This window comes from Schistocerca piceifrons, chromosome 7 (genome assembly GCF_021461385.2).
Source record: "Schistocerca piceifrons isolate TAMUIC-IGC-003096 chromosome 7, iqSchPice1.1, whole genome shotgun sequence".
NCBI classification, from domain to species: Eukaryota; Metazoa; Arthropoda; class Insecta; order Orthoptera; family Acrididae; genus Schistocerca; species Schistocerca piceifrons.
In genome coordinates, this window is record NC_060144.1 from 551,502,725 (window position 1) to 551,526,688 (window position 23,964).

Below are 23,964 nucleotides of genomic sequence, written 5' to 3' on the forward strand. Positions count from 1 at the left end.
TATGCTGCCTTTCATGGTGGTCAGATTATGCAAAACTAAATATCAATATCAGTGAAAGTGAAACTTAGATATTATGTAGCCACAATAAAGCTAGAATGTGTCTGTGCAATACCATGAGTCTATAAAGTGTGTAAAAGGTTTGTTCTTAGAGAAATATTGAATGTGGAAGAGTATATTGTTCTTATATGGACATACGTAAGAACGGTAATGATACAAACATTCAAGAGAAAACTTAAGTGTATGGAATCCGCGAAAATTACATTTTCGACCCACAGAATACATTAAAGCAGGTAATCCCAAGACTAAGAGGACAGAGGAAAGCATAAAGGGCATCATGCCAACAAGTATCTCCTTAGATTAGGATTTAAGAAATATAGTGAGCTGATACTGTTGCGTAATCCAAGTAATGACCGATTAGCCACTTTTTCTGTAGCTCAGTTCATTGAAACTAGGAAGAAGAGGGAAGGAAACTGTATACACGATTACTTCGCAGAATAAACCGCTATTTCTGGGAGAGTGTTAACTATAGAACTACTGTACTCAGAATCGTTGTTAATGAAGTGGATATTAGCTCTGATGTACTGCTTAAATGAGGTAATGGAATAATGGTCCCCACTACGTGAGAGTACGTCCAGTGTTGCGCGACATATGGCGGCAGGTTGTTTCGGAACGCTGGACTAAGAGCAGATCACTGTTACGATCCATTTTACATAAGCTGCTACCGATACATAGGAGTGCAGTGCGAACGTGTATTGCCCTTGGAGGGCGACAGTGTAGAAACAACGTTCACACTCTCCAGAAATTCTCTCTATGGCCATCGTCCCATTACCGGTATGTTAACCATGGTAAATAAAACATGCTGAATCAAATTGCTTCATTTACCAGCTGTGTGGTGACGCTGAAATCGAAACCCACCCAGTCTGCAAAGAGAAAGTCCAATAACTGTCTTGCACATGCCCCCAATAGTCTCCCCACAGCTGACAGTCTCTGAGCTCCCTGCTATAGGTCATCTTCCGAATTTCCTGGTTTAAAGGTAGTTCACGAACACTTTCACTTGTGTCTCTTCGTTACTGGTTTACTTTAAAGTGACTGTAGGACAGGTGCATAACTAAAATTACTGTAAGAAACCCTAAGTCCCAATTACTAAATGTGGTGAAAGAAATGTTTCATAATTAAATCTGTATGGGGAGCTTGTTTTCAACAGGTACCAAATATAAAAATTTAAAAAATTGCTTTGTGGTGGCAGCCCCTGCTTAATATCTGGCAGGATCTAAAAAGTAAATATTTTGTTGCAAGAAGTACCAAATTTCTTGTATAGAGGTTGTCAGATCCAGCATTTTATACCAAAACATACCAAATCACTCTGAACTTTCACAGCAAAAAATACCAAATCATCTGCCATTGATCTGACTGAGTGTGTCACGAGACCAGTGAGCCAATACAGAAAGTCAGCGTGATTGCGTGATTACAGTTTCAGTAACGGTCGCTTTCAGTTCGTAAGTGTGTTACTTTATGTAATGTATTTTCCGTGGTGCCCTACGAATATGCTGATGTGACTCAATTTTCAGAAAAGCCAAGGAAACGTAAATGACCCGTAAATGTGGAAGCAGAGTATCTAGGAACAGGAATATCCTAATGCTGCTGCAAATTCAAAACCTCGAATAACGTGTAAACATAATGATACCTTTTACAAAGCATTATACCCATCACAAGACGACATGAGACGCGAAAATACAGATATCGGAGTAATACAGATGGTGCGACTCAGAGAAACTTTTTAGCATGTTGCATTGATGTGAACTGTCCTAAAAGGACGAGGCCTTATCAAGATAATAAAGGACTTTCAGCCAAAAAGAAAACTATAGTCTACAGCATAAAAACTTCTATTTAGGGAAAGGTCCCTGTTGGTCTACATTCTTAAGTATTTTTAATGTTGAGATAAGAAGATGAATAATGGGGTAAGAGTTTCTGAAACAAGAGGCGGTGCTTGGGTTAGTGCTGATGTGAAGAAATTACATGCCCACATAAAAACACTTAAATGCAGAGAACAGCACTGGGGGCGAAAAGAAACACCATTCAGAAAATACTCGCCTCCAAAATTAACCATATGTAAGATGTGGAATTTGTTTTGAGAGGAGAGAGCAGATGGCAGTAGAGTTTCAACACAATTTACTTATGCAATGATTGTAAGATGGGCAATATATTAATTATCTAGTTGGTATGATGTGATAAGTTGAGAGAAAACAGCTAGTCATGTTATGAAAAAAATTTCTGTTAGGGTCACAGCATATGAAGAGGCAGTTTCTTACTACCATCTTTTATATTTAGAAGTTTTTAATCAGATTCAATCTGGGGTTGGAAAACATAGAACACCTTCAATGACTGACTAGCATTCAAAGTTTGTTTTAACACTGCTATTGATGAGAATATCAAGAAACAACGTTTTGTGGAAAAGTTTGGCTATAAACTCTAGCCGGCCGAAGTGGCCGTGCGGTTAAAGGCGCTGCAGTCTGGAACCGCAAGACCGCTACGGTCGCAGGTTCGAATTCTGCCTTGGGCATGGATGTTTGTGATGTTCTTAGGTTAGTTAGGTTTAACTAGTTCTAAGTTCTAGGGGACTAATGACCTCAGCAGTTGAGTCCCATAGTGCTCAGAGCCATTTATAAACTCTAACCAAATGTTTTTTACAGAACCTTAAATAAATTTACAGATGAAGCTTAGCAGTGCACTGTCATGTGGTATGGAATCAGTATTTACCAAAGACATAAATTAATAGATCGTATTGTTCACGCCAACATTACTATCAAGTGTTGGGAACAGTTATTCATGAGGATTGTTTCACCAAAACGACACATTTTCGCACGTGGCGTAAGAGTGAAGATTGTAGGCTCCGAAGGACATTAGTTCAATCTCTGTGGAATTTTTTCAAGTGAGGTTCGAAATCGTATTTTAATGAAAAATTATATTAACTGTGTTCGATTGTTTTGTACAACTGTATATCTCAACACAAAAACTATTGCATTTTATTTCTTTTATATATGACTGCATCGCAACATGGTTTTCAAACTGAGTGGTCCTTCCCTCACACAAGGCTGCAGATAAGACTTGTGGTACTCTAAGAAAAAAAATTCCGGAAAGTTAAAACTGTACGCTCCCAGAGGACAGTTTCTTGAGACAGTAGGGACTCTTACCCCTCCCCCCCCCCTCCCTCCACGAATTTTGATTTTCCCTGGATCAGTGGACAAGAACTCAGTCAAATATCAGTTTCAAAGGCAAAAACCTTAAAAATTATTGAAGCTAAACATCTCACAATTCATCATACGTTAGCACTGGTTGGTCTACTTTCTGTGTACGCAATGAAACCAGTTTGCAAATAAAATGACCAGATGTGGAGTAAGATATGATCGCATTTTGCCTCATGTAAGAGATTTACAAAGTAGTATTCATATACTACAGGCAAAGAAAAACGACTTGGTATCATTACTTCCTGCAGTGGGCTATGAGTTAAACCTAGTCACTTTCTACAAAAGTGTGGTACAGCATATTGATGTATGAGTTGTTAATTAGGCTGGACAGCATTATAACTTAGACATTCATTACGATGATTATTATATTGAAACAAATATCAGTAATACTAGAAAATTATCCTGTAAATGTAACCATTATTTATATCTCTTAACAACTCAAACAAAATAATTATGTCTGATTTGAACTGAATACCATTCTAGAGAGTCCAGTAGATAATTAATATATGATAAGTTGTGTTCTAAGTAAGGCAAAGATAAGTTTTATCTAAATTTGCGATTGATAAACATCTCCTCTTAAGTCATTAGCTCCAAATGTCACAAAATATATTAGTATTGAGTGTTATTTGTTCGTAGTTTGTACACTTTAAAATTAATTTTATGACAGAAAATGCCAAAACCAAAATAAAATTCTAACAACTATGAAATAATAAGGAGGAATACCTTAAATTTTTGTGAGAGACAAATTCCATATCAACTACAGTTTCTATATGGAAACTATTGTGGGTACAAGAAATTTTTCTGCTCTACTCAAAAATTTGCCCAGTTGGATTTAGTCCGTTTTGGAAACAAGCTCCATATATCATCGTTGTGTGAATACTGGTGTACAATAAAAAAATTTCTGTTAGTCTTAAATGACTGTTCTGCATGGTCTATGAAGATTTTCCTCAGTGTTTTGCTACCCTGGATCGGAATCTGCAGACTCTATGTGAACGCAGCTGTGTAACTGAAGTTTTATATAAATATTTTGAATGACTCAACTTCTTTCTCCATAAATATTTTGTCAGGCGTCGTTTTTTATTAGCCGTTCTCTATCTGTAAAATTCAATACTTTGTGCTGTAGCACTGTGGTACCCACTGTTGTATTCTGCGCTTTACTCCACTTTCCCTAAATCGAGTGTGTTGTAGTGGACTGGCTGCGTCTCATTCGCTGTGTGAGCTACCTGTGACTTATTCCCAGAAATGAAAGTAGACTTTCTAGAGTAAAGATAAATCCTTAATAAGACGCCCTAATTGCAGGTATATTACAGTAGTTGTTATTTGCAAGTTTTTATGCCTTTGGACTATTCCTTTTTTATGTTCAGGTACAATCGTATATACGTTTTATGAGACATAGTGGTCATATCCTGCACTTATAATCAAATTTCCTTTTTGACGGCAATTTTTTATTATACAGGGTATTAGGGTATAAGTGCTGATGGTTTAGTTGGTTACTGAGGACAGTATACTGAAAAGCATTATATCAGAATCTGTTTCATTTGCAACTAACAATTGAAGCTACTAAGGGTAGTATGGTTTTAAATGATACACACCTTCAGGCAAATGTCGAATGAGCAAGCCTTTAATGTTTGTACTCGTATTCCACTTAACAGCAGATCAGGTGTTGACGTGTCGACACCTGACCCCAAAACGGTGAGTCTATACTGAAAACCATAATCCACTTAGTGGTGCAATTATGTCAGTGCAGAAAACATCAGGTAGTAAATTATGTTTCATGTGTATTCAAAGACTGGAACATGCAGAAAGAAAGGACTAGATATTAGTAACCAGCATTTAAATCCTAGCAGAGAAACCTGCTGTTGCCAGGTATTTTTTTACTGTTCGTCCTTTGTCCACACCAAGCAGCATCTGGCCCTGCAATGTAGATTTACGACGTCATTAGTCCTGAGATATGGGCTGTACAAGTAAACAATTTTGTAGGTACGTGTGGAGAAAAATCCTCTTTAACCCTCACATGGTATCAGGTTTGGAAAAACATATTGTACTCCTGGCGTCTTTTATGACCCCAAAGTGCAGCCTTATGGCGATAAGATTTGAAATATACAGGATCGTCCATTGATCGTGACCGGGCCAAATATCTCACGAAATAAGAGTCAAACCAAAAAACTACAAAGAACGAAACTTGTCTAGCTTGAAGGTGAAAACCAGATGGCGCTATGGTTGGACCACTAGATGGCGCTGCCATAGGTCAAACGGATATCAATTGCGTTTTTTAAAATAGTAACCACCATTTGTTATTACATATTCGTGTAGTACATAATGAAATATGTATGCTTTAGTTGGACCTCTTTTTTCGCTTTGTGATAGATGGTGCTGTAATAGTCACAAACATATGGCTCATAATTTTAGACCAACAGTTGGTAACAGGTAGGTTTTTTAAATTAAAGTACAGAACGCAGGTACGTTTGAACATTTTATTTCTGTTGTTCCAATGTGTACCGTTGTGAACTTATCATTTCTGCGAACGCATGCTGTTACAGCATGTTAAAGTTTTGTGACGTGTCTGGACTCTGGCCTAAACTTTTAGGCTGGAGGATTTAGTGTATTGCAGAGTGGCTGACTCCTCCCCTTTTTTCCTTGTGGTCAGCCTGCCACTTCCATCTGCTACATTGTTTTAGCTCCCTCTATCATTTTCTTCCTGTGTTGTCCATGTTTTACTGTTGGCACCCTGCTTCATCCCACGCTTCGGTGTGGATGAGCACATATTTTTCAACGATTGTTACCCGTGTTTTATATTCCGTTTTATATTCCTGTTGTGGGATTTTTCTTGACACCCGTCGCCCTATGTTACTGAACGGGCGCTGAAGACCTTGCTGTCGTGCGCCCAAAAACCCCTCTACTACTACTACTACTGTTACAGCGTGATTACCTGTAAATACCACATCAATCCAAAAAAGCTCAAAATTATGTCCGTCAACCACAATGCATTTGGCAATACGTGCAACGACATTCCTCTCAATAGCGAGTAGTTTGCCTTCCGTAACGTTCGCACATGCATTGACAATGCGCTGACGGATGTTGCCAGGCGTTGTCGGTGGATCAGGATAGCAAATATCCTTCAACTTTCCCCACAGAAAGAAATCCGGGACTTCAGATTCGGTCAACGTGTGGGCCATAGTATGGTGCTTCGACGACCAATCCACCTGTCATGAAATATGCTATTCAATACCGCTACAACCGCACGCGAGCTATGTGCCGGACATCCATCATGTTAGAAGTACATCTGCCATTCTGTCATGCAGTGAAACATCTTGTAGTAACATCGGTAGAACATTACCCAGGAAATCAGCATGCATAGCACCATTTAGATAGCCATCGATAAAATGGGGGCCAATTATCCTTCCTACCATAGTGCTTCACCATACATTAAACCTCCAACGTCGCTGATGTTCCACTTGTCGCAGCCATCGTGGATTTTCCGTTGCCCAATAGTGCATATTATGCCGGTTTACGTTACCGCGTTGGTGAATGACGCTTCGTCTCTAAATAGAAAGCATGCAAAAAATCTGTCATCGTCTCGTAATTTCTTTAGTGCCCAGTGGCAGAACTGTACATGACGTTCAAAGTGGTCGCCATGCAATTCCTGGTCCATAGAAATATGGTACGGGTGCAATCGATTTTGATGTAGCATTCTCAACATCGACGTTTCTGAGATTCCCGATTCTCGCGCAATTTGCCTGCTACTGATGTGCGGATTAGCCGCGACAGCAGCTAAAACACCTACTTGTGCATCATCATTTGTTTCAGGTGGTGTTTGACGTTTCACATGTGGCTGAACACTTCCAGCCGGCCTGTGTGGCCGAGCGGTTCTAGGCGCTTCAGTCTGGAAACGCGAGAGCGCTACGGTCGCAGGTTCGAATCCTGCTTCGGGCGTGGATGTGTATGATGTCCTTAGGTTAGTTAGGTTAAGTAGTTGTAAGTTCTATGGGACTGATGACCTCAGATGTTAGGTCCCATAGTGCTCAGAGCCATTTGAACCATTTGAACACCTCCTGTTTCCTTAAATAACGTAACTATCCGGGCAACGGTGCGGACACTTGGATGATGACGTGCAGGATACCGAGCAGCATACATAGCGCACGCCCGTTCGGCATTTTGATCACAATAGCCACACATTAACACGATATCGGCTTTTTCCGCAATTGGTAAACGGTCCATTTTAACACGGGTAATGTATCACTAAGAAAATACCGTCCGCACTGGCGGAATGTTACGTGACCCCACGGACTTATACGTTTGTGATTATTACAGCGCCATCCGTCACAAAGCGAAAAAAGTAGTCCAACTAAAACATTCATATTTCTTTACGTACTGCACGAATGTTCAATGAAAATGGGGGGTTCCTATTTAAAAAACGCAGTTGATATCCGTTTGACCTATGGCAGCGCCATCTAGCGGTCCAACCATAGCGCCATCTGGTTTCCCCCTTCAAGCTAGACGAGTTTCGTTCTTTGTAGTTTCTTCGTTTGATGCTTATTTCGTATGATATTTGGCCCAGTCACTATCAACGGACGAACCTGTATACACAAAAATAATTATAATTTATTGAGAAACGTATGCACAATGTTGATATAACAGTTTCATAGTTTCTTAATATAACTAAGTTAAATGTTAGTTGTAATTATTTACTACATATGTTAGAAATATGAAAACGTATTTTGTTTATTTATTTAGTTCCAAAAATTATTTCAACACAAAATATTCATAACTCATACACTATTTGACAATACGACAATTTATTAAAATTATATGTAATATCACTTACATGGAATTAAAATTATATGTAATATCACTTACATGGAATTTTATTAGAAATAAATTCCTACTCGCTCTCTGTGTCACATGACAAACAATCATTACACAACATACTTATCAAGCATGTTCTTTACAGAGAAACTTGTGACACCCATCCCATTGTCGATTCAATTTCTTGTCCTTTGTTTGACATTATGTGTGCATCACACCATTTTCTTTTCAGATCTGGAAGATCGGCTTCCTTGTTATCGTGATGTTTTTCCTTTCGAAGATCCTTGAAGATTGAAGATATTATTTCCCAACGAATGCATTGTGTTCTGCACTGTGACGACAGGATTCGTCGTTGAATCTGAGGTTTGACTAGTACTCTTTCTAGTTCTGAGAGTAGTTCTCTTCTTGTATTTTGACTTCTTACATCACATAAAAATTTTCAATACAGAACGTAAGAATTGAGACAAGCTAAATCTGTCATATCAAAGAATACAGCAAGTGGCCACCTTCTCGTCATACGTTTCACTGAATAATGACTAGGCATCTTATCAACTCCTGGTTTTCTTGAGTTGTAGAATACTATCATTTCACGTTTTTGTGTTCATGCTCACTTTCATCAAATGTTTGGTGTAGAGTAGACAACAAAATGACTGACTTATTTTATGTAGGCACATACTAAGATAAAACAGTATTCTGTGCATACCCAAAAATTGTTCATAATGGATGCCTTTGTTTTGATGCCAACATTTTTTTGGTACCTCTTTTCGGTTGACCCAAAGAGTTCCCACAAGTGTGAGTTTACTAGCAAGAAGTGCTTGTCCCAAATCAAAACATGTAACAAACTTATCAGTGGTAATGTTCCTACCCTTTCCCTTCAGGTGATCAGCTAAATCAATTACCACTCGTTTCCCTTGATTTATTTCCCTTCCTTCAGAAGATTTCCCCGGGCAGACTTGTGCATTCATCACATAATTTGTCTCACAATCTACAGCAGCCCACACCTATATCCCATACTTCCCTTTCGAAGGAATGTACACGTTCAAAGGACGCCGTCGCGTAAAAGTATACAGATGTTCGTCAACTGTAATATGTCCAGGGATATAAGACGAAATTCTTGCATTAAGAACATAGGTTTAGCTTTTGATCCAGAAGCAGCTTTTCTTTCTTCCCCTGTGAGTTTGTCATCGAACCAGAGGCACATCAAAAGATCACAATATCTTGAAAAGCTCGTTGTGGCTCGAAAAACAGATCAGCCACACTTTTATGACCAAAAATTCTCTCAAACGTTTTCCACGTGCCTTATGAAAGCCCTCTATTGTTAGTAGGCCAAAGAATGCCACCAACTCTGTAGAATCAAGTTCAATCAAGCGTTCAAGAGTTGGGTACTGAATTTTATTATCTTTTGCATTATTATTGGTATGCATTACTATTACACTCTGCACGCAATTGGTGATAAAAAGTCTGAAATAATGTGCCCTTTGTAATTGTGATCTGAAGTGACGTGGAATATGTTCAGTTTCAAGAATTACATTTCCTTGAAACTTGCTTGTCAGCATCACGTGGTACTGTGTTATATGTTATCTGTCCACTTCTCGAAAGAAAAGTAGATGCTCTCGTGACCGGAATACTATTACCATCGTCTTCACAGGCACTCATACCCACTTCATCTCCGACCTGTGTATCTTCCTCTATCGTATCTCCATCAGCAACACTGTCATCCTCGATTCCAAAAATTGATTCATTATCACTGTCCATCTTCTGTAAATTTGACAAACCCTTGCAAAACGTATGTCACCATCCATGACGAATAAACTATAACACCACGTCTTCCTTCTACAAAACTCAATTAGAACATGTGAATTGGTGGTAACAATGCATATGAATGTATTTGAGCCGTGCGTGGCTCGTGTTAGTTCCACATCACATTTAACATCCGGTTTTTACTGTACTACCACCTCGTTATGATAATTTCCATTACTCTTGTCAATGAGTTGCCGCCTTGCCTGCCCGTGAGCGGCAGCAGCGGCACTTATCGACATAATCCCTGGCGTATTATCTTTCCTGACTGCTATTACTTCCCGGTTTTCGTGTGTTCGGAGCTAGTTCGGATCTGCCAGTGACTTGGGAGGCGCTAGCGGTGGAGTTCGGACGTGGCAGTGTTTGACTTGGGACGCGGCAGAAGTTCAGTCGGGGCCCGGCTGCAGTGAAGTCCGGACAGCCATGACTCACCCGACGGCTGCCGATACATATCACATGAGTGCGGACGACCTTGGTTGGTCGACGGTCGGTCGTCTTGTTGGACGTCGTGTATGTTGGCCAGCGATCGCTTATGGGTTGCCTGCGTGTGCCGACTCGTGATTAGTCCTTGTTATTGCACAGTCGCTGCCGTTAATATTGTCTAGTCCTTCGTGCAAGTGTTCGTGAAACTGTGTGTAGCTTGTGATTTCGACTGCTCGGTTGTTTTAGTGCTGTCTCCGTGCTGATGAGTGGGAGTGGGTCAGTTGGTGTGGATCAACCAGGAAATCTCCGCGCTTCGCAGTGGGCCGGGCCCGCTGGCGGTCTCTACGCAGTGTTGGAGTGTGTGGGAGCTGTTCTGGTTTGCTACTAGGTTCTTGGCTCACCGACCCAAGATATCAAAGTTGAGTGGTGATTTAATTACCGAAGCCAGTCTGTTCACATGGCGCCGTTGGTTTCCATGGTTGGCTGTTTGGCGTATTCCCGTGAGCAGCATCGAGTGTTCAAGTTGGCGAAAGTTTGGCCACCATCTGGTGGAGTTAACTGTATTTTGGTTATTTTAAGTCCAAGTGCACCAACGGAATTTTTTGCCTTGAGGCCGTTATCGTTGAGGTTAGCTGCCCTGGCCGCCGACGTAAAATTCAGGCAGTGTGTTTTCCTCACCGTGTTGTCACTGTCCAACACGTGTGTGTAGTTTTGAAATACTTGGCTGTGGGTGGCTACGCCTTTTACGTTTTGGCTTTGGAGTTCCTTGTGTACAGGTCGGGTGGAAAGCAAGTCGTCTTGTCGGTGGGTCTTTTGCCTGTCTCTTGATCGGGTGGGCGGCGGATCGAGTATATTTGGGTCGTCTACCTGTCTCCCCTAAGCGAATGTTAATATTTCAAGTCCAGACCGACCCCGGAAAATTCTGAGCGAGGCTAGCTGTACTGCCCAGTCTTATTGGTGTTTGTGTATTTTAATGGCTCATAGCCGATGTTTTGAATTTGGATGCTTTTAGTTGGATTTTAAATAATGGGTCTTCAGCCTCTTTAAAACTGAAAGTTCCTTACTTGTCAAGTCTTGCATTGTTTGGCCTTTTATTGTAGTTGTGTTTTGAATCATGGGCGTTCAGCCGTTTTGAAAGTAAAATTCGTTATTTTTTAAGTCTTAGATTGCATTGTATTGTATTGTGTTGTATATTAACTGGGGACCTAGAAACGACGGAGAGGCTCCGTCCCCGTCGCAGCCGCATTGATCCACATTCCCACGACGACTACCGCAGTCCACTTCACCCGTCCGCCGACCAACACCGAACCCAGGGTTATTGTGCGGTTCGGCCCTTGGTGGACCCCCCAGTAAACGTCACACCAGACGAGTGTAACCCCTATGTTTGCGTGGTACAGTAATGGTGGTGTACGCGTACGTGGAGAATTTGTTTGCGCAGCAATCGCCGACATAGTGGAACTTAGGCGGAATAAGAGGAACCAGCCCGCATTCGCCGAGGCAGATGGAAAACCGCCTAAAAACCATCCACAGACCTCGACACAAATCCGCCGGGCAGATTCGTGCCAGGGACCAGGCGCGCAATCCCGCCCGGAAAGCCATGCGTTAGACCGCCCGGCCAACTGGGCGGGCAGTCTCAGATTGTTTGGGCCTTCAGCCCCCTTTTTTAAAATTTTTTAAAGATAAAGCTTTGGGCCTTCTGCCTTTGAATATTTATGGTAGTTGTGTTTTTAAATCATGGGCTTTCAGCCTTTTTAAATATTAGAGAGGTTGTGCCCTTAAGCTATAAGATCGTGTGACATATTCAGTCTATAGTTATGCTCGGAAATTTGCGCTGTAATGTTTGGGAAACTAAATAAAGTTATATGTGTTCGAGATTAACTGACAGCAGCTCATTTATTTGCTCCGTTCCACAATTCCAACTACTTGTTCTGTCCTGCGGATTTAACCAGGGGCTTCAGTATTTTCTATTAATTGTTTACACCAGTGTACAAGTTAGTGTTGGTTTATAATCTGCAATGTTGCCAAGATTTATTTTCGTAACAAAACTAATATATAACACTCAAAATCACATACTATATACCTGGATTATTTTCTGGGCCCCATTGCAAAAATTTCAGATTGTTGTACTACAAATTGTAATACGATCATAAATATTTCACCCAGTTATAGTAAAACGTCCGTGAATAGCATATCTGGAGGATGAATAGTCTACACCCGGATTGTTGTTGTTGTGGTCTTCAGTCCTCAGACTGGTTCGATGCAGCTCTCCATGCTACTTTATCCTGTGCAAGGTTCTTCATCTCCCAGTACCTCCTGCAACCTACATCGTTCTGAATCTGCTTAGTGTATTCTTCTCTTGGTCTCCCTCTACGATTTTTACCCTCTACACTGCCCTACAATATTGCATTGGTGATCCCTTGATGCCTCAGAACATGTCATACCAACCGATCCCTTCTTCTAGTCAAGTTGTGCCACAAAATCCTCCCCAATTCTATTGAATACCTCCTCATTAGTTATATGACCTACCCATCTAATCTTCAGCATTCTTCTGTAGCACCACATGTCGAAAGCTTCTATTCTCTTCTTGTCCCAACTATTTATCGTCCACGTTTCACTTCCATACATGGCTACACTCCATACAAATACTTCCAAAAATGACTTCCTTACACTTAAATCTATACTCGATGTTAACAAATTACTCTTCTTCAGAAACCTTTCCTTGCCATTGCCAGTCTACATTTCATATCCCACATTAAAATTGTTTATTGTAGTTAAACGAGGCTTTCATTCTATAATAAACCCCGGTATCATGCGAAAGCTAATGGTAGTAATAATACAATAGAAAATCAAATAACAATTGAGTCCATGTCATAGTGTGCATCATTATTAGTAAGACCCAACATATTAAGCAATTGGCAGAACCATAATAATAATTGATCAACTGACGGTGGTGGTGATGTCGAAAACAATTTCTGTCCTGCCAGGAAAGATGCGTGCAACTGAAGTCCATCTACACCACCCCATCTTACCAGAAGGAAGTGGCGACAATGGTAACATAATGAGTTCAATAGCAGTTACCAAACTTCCATTGAATGGAAAAATTACACTCAGAAATAGCTTGAAAATGAGAATTGGAATAGTCGTACTGTGGAGGCAAGGCTCGAAGAAGTGAATAATCTGCCTAAAACCTCTGAAGAGTAACTGTGAGTGACTGTATTCAGCCCCAGAATGTTGGTTGCTGGTAGGAAAGGTGCAGTAACAAAATTGTAAACCTGCTCTGCTATAAGGATGAAAATTACTTATTTGAGGATTTATTTAGGAACTAAATGTATGCACTAGTCAGTCTGTGAAAATACGACAGTAAGCTATACAAACATAAGTGGGCCGTATCCCTGTTATGACTTATTAGATACTGGTGCTGCAGCGAGTGTCTCATCTTCTAATTTATATAAGAGAGTATACGAATCCTTCAAAGTACCTACTTCGTCAGTTAATCGTTACAAAATTTGGAACTAACTGGTGCCACATTAAAAAAATTAAGTTACAACTCCATCTTCCCTAAAGACTAGGAAATTTAGTCATTCACAACATGTTGCTATTGGTTGACGATTTCGTAGTTGATTTTCTTTTAGGAATTGACACTAGGACACAAGACACAAGAACTGACGTTTTTCAGGAAACTGCTACATTAAGCTTTATGATCAGGATGTGATGATGGACTTGTTGCATGACAAGTATTGCCATCGAGATGAAGATCGTTAGGAATGAGAATGATAGTCACCACACTCTGCAGTATTTATTGTGGACCAAGTAATTAGCAAAAGTAGTGAAACTTGTTGTTTAGATGTTAACCAGAAACGTGAACCGACATGCACTCTGCTTAAGTGAATAAATGTATTTAAAAAGAAGCATGGAGCAAGGTGTGGCTGTGAATGTTATCGTCAGTTAGTTGTTGTTGTTGTGGTCTTCAGTCCTGAGACTGGTTTGATGCAGCTCTCCATGCTATCCTATCCTGTGCAAGCTTCTTCATCTCCCAGTACCTACTGCAGCCTACATCCTTCTGAATCTGCTTAGTGTATTCATCTCTTGGTCTCACTCTACGATTTTTACCCTCCACGATGCCCTCCAATACCAAATTGGTGATCACTCGATGTCTCAGAACATGTCCTACCAACCGATCCCTTCTTCTAGTCCAGTTGTGCTACAAGCTCCTCTTCTCCCCAATTCTATTCAATACCTCCTCATTTGTTGTGTGACCTACCCATCTAATCTTCAGCATTCTTCTGTAGCACCACATTTCGAAAGCTTCTATTCTCTTCTTGTCTAAACTAACTATTGTCCACGTTTCACTTCCATACATCGCTACACTCCATACAAACACTTTCAGAAACAACTTCCTAACATTTAAATCTATACACGATGTTAACAAATTTGTCTTCTTCAGAAACGCTTTCTTTGCCATTGCCAGTCTACATTTTATATCCTCTCTACTTCGACCATCATCAGTTATTTTGCTCCCCAAATAGCAAAACCCCTTTACTACTTTAAGTGTCTCATTTCCTAATCTAATTCCCTCAGCATCACCCGACTTAATTCGACTACATCCCATTATCCTCGTTTTGCTTTTGTTGATGTTCATCTTACACCCTCCTTTCAAGACACTGTCCATTCCGTTCAACTGCTCTTCCAAGTCCTTTGCTGTCTCTGACAGAATTACAATGTCATCGGCGAACCTCAAAGGTTTTATTTCTTCTCCATGGATTTTAATACCTACTCCAAACTTTTCTTTTGTTTCCTTTATTGCTTGCTCGATATACAGAATGAATAACATCTGGGATATGCTACAACCCTGTCTCATTCTCTTCCCAACCACTGCTTCCCTTTCATGTCCCTCGACTCTTATAACTGACATCTGGTTTCTGTACAAATTGTAAATAGCCTTTCGCTCCCTGTATTTTACCCCTGCCACCTTCAGAATTTGAAAGAGAGAATTGCAACCAACATTGTCAAGAGCTTTCTCTAAGTCTAAAAATGCTGGAAACGTAGGTTTGCCTTTCCTTAATCTTTCTTCTAAGATAAGTCGTAGGGTCAATTTTGTCTCACGTGTTCCAACATTTCTACAGAATCCAAACTGATCTCCCCCGAGGTCGGCTTCTATCAGTTTTTCCATTCGTCTGTAAAGAATTCGCGTTAGTATTTTGCAGCTGTGACTTATTAAACTGATAGTTCGGTAATTTTCACATCTGTCAACACCTGCTTCTTTGGGATTGGAAATATTATATTCTTCTTGAAGTCTGTCTCATACATCTTGCTCACCAGATGGTAGAGTTTTGTCAGGACTGGCTCTCCCACGGCTGTCAGTAGTTCTAATGTAATGTTGTCTACTCCCGGGTCTTGTTTCGAACTATCAAACTCTTCACTTTGTATCATATCTCCCATTTCATCTTCATTAAATTCTCTTCCACTTCCATAATATTGTCCTCAAGTGCATCGCCCTTGTATAAACCCTCTATATACTCCTTCCACCTTTCTGCTTTCCCTTCTTTGCTTAGAACTGGGTTTCCATCTGAGCTCTCGGTATTCATGCAAGTGGTTCTCCTTTCTCCAAAGGTCTCTGTAATTTTTCTGTAGGCAGTATCTACCCTACCCCTAGTGAGATAAGCCTCTACATCCTTACATTAGTCCTCTAGCTATCCCTGCTTAGCCATCTTGCACTACCTGTCGATATCATTATTGGGACGTTTGTATTCCTTTTTGCCTGCTTCATTTACTGCATTTTTATATTTTCCGTTTTCAGCAATTAAATTCAATATTGCTTCTGTTTCCCAACGGTTTCTACTAGCCCTCGTATTTTTACTTATTTGATCCTCTGCTGCCATCACTACTTCATTCCTCAAAGCTATCCATTCTTCTTCTACTGTATTTATTTCTTCCATTCCTGTCAATTGTTCCCTTATGCTCTCCCTGAAACTCTGTACAAACTCTGGTTCTTTCAGATTATCCATGTCCCATCTCCTTAATTTCCCACCTTTTTGCAGTTCCTTCAGTTTTAATCTACAGTTCATAACCAATAGGTTGAGATCAGAGAACACATCTGCCCTTGGAAATGTCTTACAATTTAAAATCTGCTTCCTAAATCTCTGTCTTACCATTATATAATCCATCTGATACGTTTTAGTATCTCCAGGGTTCTTCCATGTACACAACCTTCTTTTATGATTCTTAAACCAAGCGTTAGCTATACTTACGTTATGCTCTGCGCAAAATTCTACCAGGCGACTTCCTCTTTCATTTCTTAGCCCCAATCCATATTCACCTACTATGTTTCCTTCTCTCCCTTTTCCTACTCTTGAATTCCAGTCACTCATGGCTATTAAATTTTCGTCTTCCTTCACTATCTGAATAATTTCTTTTATTTCATCATACATTTCTTCAATTTCTTCGTCATCTGCAGAGCTAGTTGGCATGTAAACTTGTACTACTGTAGTAGGCGTGGGCTGCGTGTCTATCTTGGCCACAATAATTCGTTCACTATCTTATTTGTAGTAGCTTACCCGCACTCCTATTTTTTTATTTATTATTAAACCTACTCCTGCATTACTCCTATTTGATTTTGTATTTATAACCCTGTATTCACTTGACCAAAAGTCTTGTTTCCCTGCCACCGAACTTCACTAATTCCCACTATATCTAACTTTAACCTATCCATTTCTCTTTTTAAATTTTCTAACCTACCTGCCCGATAAAGGGATCTGACATTCCACGCTCCGATCCGTAGAACGCCAGTTTTCTTTCTCCTGATAACAACGTCCTCTTGAGTGGTCCCTGCCCGGAGATCCTAATGGGGGACTATTTTACCTCCAGAATATTTTACCCAAGAGGACGACATCATCATTTAATCATACAGTAAAGCTGCATGCCCTCGGGGAAAATTACTGCTGTAGTTTCCCCTTGCTTTCAGCCGTTCGCAGTACCAGAGCAGCAAGGCCATTTTGGTCAGTGTTACAAGGCCAGATCAGTCAATCATCCAGACTGTTGCCTCTGCAACTACTGAAAAGGCTGCTGCCCCTCTTCAGGAGCCACACGCTTGTCTGGCCTCTCAACAGATACCCCTCCGTTGTGGTTGGATCTATGGTACGGCTATCTGTGTCGTTGAGGCACGCAATTCTTCCCACCAACGTCAAGATCCATGGTTCATGGGGGGAGGGTCAGTTAGTTACTTATGTATAAACGCGCAATAGAACTTTCCTAAGGTACAGACAGTTCGTGTGGTAAATAAAGTGCAGTTAAGGAATCATCTGAAATTTTTATAATTTTCAAGAAAAACCTAGACTGACAATTATTGCTCAGTTTAAGACGATATCTTCAATGACAAATAATATTTAATCAATTATATATGCAGATGTACATTGCTAGTATTCTGTGTTACAACAAAGAGTACATGAACTCTGTAGCCCAATATGTGAAATTATACTGACTTTGAATGCAAACTCTCAGGATGAATTCTGTGTAGAGTAGAAATTAGTACACTATATTTATATTGTGACTTATCATTAAGATCCAGTGACTGAAACTATGATCTATGTAAAAGGGTATATATAGTAGAGTAGCTTAAGAGGTACCATTTGTGAATAGCATCTTAATTTTAGAAGTAGTATACATTTTTCATAAACTACAGACCAGCAATAGAATTATTAATCTCATTATATGGGTTTATGTGTGTTGTAGCTGTAATAATTCCCTTGATGATGAAGCAAAATTTTCAGTGCATGCTCAGAAGGCATGTTCTATTTGTTTTTTAAATTCAGTACCTGGTAGGATGTTAGAATGCAGGCTCTTTTCTGTGTTGTTCATATTCATAAGAAACTGATAAGAGAAAAGTAATGCACACACAAAGTGACAAATCTGTGTGTAAGGGAGCAGATAGCTGAATTTTGAACCCTATTCTTATGCATCTTGTGTTTACATTGCTTCTGATTATGTATCATATTTGTGTTATTGCTCACGTAATTGAGTAGCGATTTACGACGAGATGGGATACATGCTGAGCCTTGCTGTTGCTTTTGAAGTGACTGACTGGTAATAATATTGGTAGGTAAGGCTATACTGTAATTGCCCCAGCTAAAAATATGTAGTGGTTGGATGGTTGTGTGCATGGAGCGTGAAATTTTCATACGATTGCGGATAGATGACTTAGTGACTGGCAACAAACTTTACACATAATTTCAAACCATTACAATTTTTTTCTCGCTAACAACCCTTACAAAACAAAGAAGTAAAAAGTTAATCATTTACTACTTTTCCGCTGTTCGTGTTGTGAAAGTACCATATGGGGAATGAAATTATTGTTTACCAGACTCTGGAGCAAAATACGTAACTGATTCTGAGTATCAGCGATCCGACAGTTTGATAGTAGGTTTGTAGAGGTATGTGGCGTTAGATGTCTACATACAGGTCATGTAATTCACATAAACAATGGGCCGCTGATTTGCGTACGCATTAATGGCGGCCAATAGCGACGCAGATGGGTTCCTTAGGATTTACATAAGGCGAATTTTATCGCTGAGACATCAACATGAGTTCACTATAACGCTCCTGACACCACTGTAGCAAGGTCCTGGTTCCGAGAAACAGACAATAATAATGCCGAAAGAAGACATCGCCGTTGGGGATGACATATGGATGAGGGGATGGAAATGGTTCGCAGCTGTTAGCGTGTCTTCGATTATTAACACAGGCATAATGAACGCGGAGGAGATTGTCTCTCATAGCATAATACTGTTCCCACCAGCCTGCGTCCGAAGTGCACGTTTCGGGCTACCAGTGTTTTTGTAGACGACCGTCAACCTAATGTAACGAAAAACGTCATTCATCCAAAGATCCAGCACGTTTACACTGATCGATGATGGAATCCCGATTGTCCCGTGCTCACAGTAGTCGTAGCTGATGTTGTCGTTGGGTCAACATATGAACACGAAGGGGTTTTCTGCTGAAGAGCTGCATGTTCAACAATGTACAATGAACGGAGTGCTCCAAAACTCTTGCGCATGCAGTAAAATTGTGCTCTTTCGGCAGAGAAGAGTCGTGGACGTCCAACTGTTTAGGGCCTGCTAGTACTCTCACTAGCCTTCTACTTCTTTCCATAGATGCTCAGGACAGTAGCATGTGAGCATTCGACCAGCTTCGCAGTTTTTGAGATATTTGTTCTAAGGCTCTCCGCAGCATTATATTCGCTAGGGTGATCCCGGTCCATGTCTGCTCCGCTTACATACTTTTGTTACCGCGTCACGTGCCCACGCTACTAGGTGCCCCCCCCCCCTCCCCGCACATCGTGGTGGGAAGTGGTCATGATGTTTTGGATTGTCAGTGTGTAACACGCCCTGTAGTAAAATTGGGGTGGGGGACCCTTAAACAGACTTCTCGTTTCGTGACCGTGCGCCCTGTTCACACCACGTACCTGATAATCCCGTGGCGGTCGAATTGTCCTGCTCCACACTGCTGTTGGCTTGCCTCAAATTATCTATCGAAACATGCAAGCGGGTTTAGGGGAGCCACTCAACGTTAAAACATAACACCGTCCTATGTCTGGTATGAACATATATACTCTGAGACGATATGGAAACCACAGGTTGCAGTGTTTACACTGTAGATCGTAACTGTTTATCCCAATTAACAATCTTGTGCTCCACACTGCTGTTGGCTTGCCTCAAATTATCTATCGAAACATGCGAGCGGGTTTAGGGGAGCCACTCAACGTTAAAACATAACACCGTCCTATGTCTGGTATGAACATATTTATTCTGAGACGATATGGAAACCACAGGTTGCAGTGTTTACACTCTTGATCGTAACTGTTTATCCCAATTAACAATCTTGACGATTAACAGTCCAAAAATATTATTGGGACGAGCGTCGCGTAACCGTCGCGGCGCGGCTGATTGTTGAAAATGCGGAAACGCGATGACCGAACGCATGTCCTCACGCTCTCTACAAGCCACTGGCACTTGACTGCACTCTTTTATGGTAACTAATTTCTACTGATTCACATCACTTCATTCTGGGAGACCGAACACGGCGCGGATGATTGATGATGTGCAACACGGACCGAGAGGATACACAAATACGTTATCGGCGGCACTGCTCATTTTTAATTACGTCTTGACACACTTTCCTCTAAATTACTTCCATATTTAATCACTTTACTGTAATAGCAGTAGCAGCAACACTTCAACCTGAATACTAACAATGCTTTTTACATGCAGAGCCACACACTACACAGCAGAACAGTTTCGTGTCCCGTGCTCGACTCACTACAGACACGGCTGCCCGCAAAGATACTCCACAACGAAGCCAGCGATATGACAATATGCTTACAAGTGTGTATTACTGAATGTAACTACAAAATTGTATACTTGTACGACATCTGGTCCAGGAGATACGATGTCATATACAATGAGGCTCTTGAAAAACTGCCGTATCATGCATGACGTTTACATTAATTACATATTTGCTACTAATTCTATTCGCAATAAGTATCCCAGATAATATCCACATATGCTGCTGCATGTATCTTTAGTATTATATCATTCTACGACATGTTTCTCAGGAGATACGACGGCTCAAATAGTCAGCATTGTTAAAAGGTGCCGCATCGTTCTTCCCCTTCAATTTATATAAAATGTTTCATAGTTGCAGATAATGCGTGGTGTCCGAAAGAACAGACACCAATCACTCATTAATAATTGATATGGCTAGCTGGGCAATGGATCCACTTTCTTCAGTGTGCATGTATAAACAGATCCAACCCCCTGCGGGATTCTCAGAGCAGCGAACAGTGAGTATAATGGACAGGGACTGACGGTAGATGGCGTTCGGTTGGAGTGTGGATGGGACGTGAGGCGTGGCGAGACACTCCGCGCAGTTGCGATAACGCCTAATAAGCAGGAGGTCTTGGGTTCGAATCCCGATCCAGTACACATTTTCGCTCGTCATCGTTGATCCTACGTAATGGCCCGCTGCCGCTGACAGCAGTGATCTCCTTCAGTTTAAACGCGGCATTAGCTACTTCATCATATATTGACAAGCTGGTAATGCACATATATGCAGCAGTGACTGGCCACAGCACTTGTGAATCAAAAGTCAGTACAGCTAATGGGACAAAAAGAAAGACAAAACCGATGGACCCTCTACGAGTGCTCTTGTGGGACATGTTGAAAAAGTGAATAACTGTTAACGACTTGTGGTTAGAGTACAAATGTCCGAAATGTCCCATCTGGTGAACACGGTGAAAATTTATAAAGTCACCGTCAAACGCATTAAAGTGTCACCACTCGAATATGAACGATTTAAACAGTAAAAATAAACTATGACGTACGTAGATTAGCGTTTTATTGAATGATAACTTTAGTTTCAGGAATATAATTGTATGACATGTTTTCTTATATGTGTTGTACATGTCTTGCTGTCATTTGATGTTCCGGATTGCGCTTTCAAGAGACTTGGCCTGAGATTTTCGCTGAGGATCCGTTCATAACTCAAATACTCAACCAAACAAGACACATCCTTGCATGACTTGGAAGTAGCGCCACATTCGGAAAAGTGTGTCCTTGACACATAGCAATGATATTATTCTATGTACAGCCTACTTTTTGTAATGCCGCATGGCACTACGTCTGCATATATAAATATTTGACATGAACACTGTATAAACAAATACTTGTGTAAATTAAATCCCATTCATAGTAGCATAAGGTAGAAGACCCTCTATGGCTTTACCCTTGTTTCCCATATAGTAGTTCTAATAGCGGCCAAAAATGAACCCAGAGAAGATTAATCCAATCTCATGACACTCAGCAAATTCTCACCACATTAAAAAAGGTTCTGTAATATGTAATATTGGTGGATTAGTCATTTCATTCCACACAATTCAATTTTCTTACGAATACTGACACTCGTAAATAACTGTCTGCGCCGTATAAACTGTCATTCAAAAACAAATTTCCTTCTTTTATTGATGTATCTTTATTTAGCTTAAATATAATGTGATTCGCATTGAACCTGACTGGATTGTGTCTTCACGCATCACTAAGTCCCATAATTTGTCTGTGTACCATTATGGATGAGCCTTACCTTATTCCTTCACCTCCGTAATTCCTTCCTATGACTTCAAAGACTCGTACCGAAGAGATCTAACGTCATATCTTAGAGAAAAGTTCTAAAACTAACAGTAACGAGGAACGAGCGGAACTAGAGTGATGGTAGGCAAGATAACAAAGAAAATTATCGGTCACCATAGGGAAGGGAAGGGGGGCTTTTTAAGTACTCAGTATAATGTATTTTAAAATACGATATTTTCTGAAAGAGAATGCTTGTTGTCTCTGGTCTCGCAGAGGATGTTTACGAAGCCAGGGGGGAAGCGTGGTTAATTTGGAAATGTTGTAATTTTACTCGCTTACTGTAACTGCATAAAGAGAGAAAACAGTTGCTAATTTGCTTATCCTTCATCTGTTAGCATGAAAAGGCGTAAACTGTTCTAGTAAGGGTGTGACATTCCAATATTGTGTAAAAAGGTTAATGTTGATAAAATGCGAGACACAAGGTGAGAACTAATCATACTACTGACATCACATTCCTCAGGCCATTACCATTAATCTGTACGTGCTGCAGATGAGCTCCAATTTACTATTCTTGTCAAAGCTGACCTTAATTGTTGATGACAGAGTTCCTGTAGATTTTGCCTCAGTGGATGTGGCGATTTGTTTTTTTCCATTCTCTTTAGCCAAAGATAGAACTTTAGTAATTAGATCTGTCCACGTATTGAGTCAACGGTAACTGATAGAAAAGGATATCAGTGTTAGACAACTCGTGTGTAACTGACCAACTAGCAAAAAGTATCTCTGCCATGAGACGTCATTTCCCAGTCGTCCCTTGAATATGGAACAGATAACAATGCATGTATTACACAAATTACACACACAAACCTTTCTAGTGAATCAGCCAAACTGTTAGCAAAAACTGAGTCAATATTCTTAAATATTCTTATTGTAGTACCTGAAATTATGTTTTACATACAGATAGAAAAACGCGCCAGGGGACTTTAAATTAGTAATAAACATCTCCACATAATCATGGGGAACTAAAAGGGACAGGCAAAGAAGTGGACTGTTATTGCTTTCGAAAGGTTCCTTGTTGCTACCACAAGATTGTAATCTGTTCAGCGTTACTGTCCTGTGGCAGGTCGCACCTCTTACCATTGCAGATCGAGATTTTGGTCTCACTGAGTGTATGCAAGAAACTGAAATTTTTGGACTCGCAGATTTTATCACTATTGGTCATTCATCTGGCGTGCACGCTGTTGAACTTCATTGTCGTTAAAACGGAAAGAGAAGAATTCGGAACTTCGGAAACCCTGAAGACATCGATGTCAAGACCTACGTTATTCACATCTGGAGATGCATTTCATTTCAATAAAGTACCCAGTTTTAGTTTCGGTCTCAGGGACCCCTTAAGCTAAGTGTAAAGCACTGTTAGTCCGACATAGGACCTTCATGCCATTGTATATTCGTGTCAAGCGGAAGGAAGAGCTTGTGGAAACAGATCTATATCAGCTGCCGATAAAATATAAAAAGTTACTTCCGATTAATTAGAAAAAATTAATGCCAATAAAATATAAGAAGCCACTTGCGATTAATCA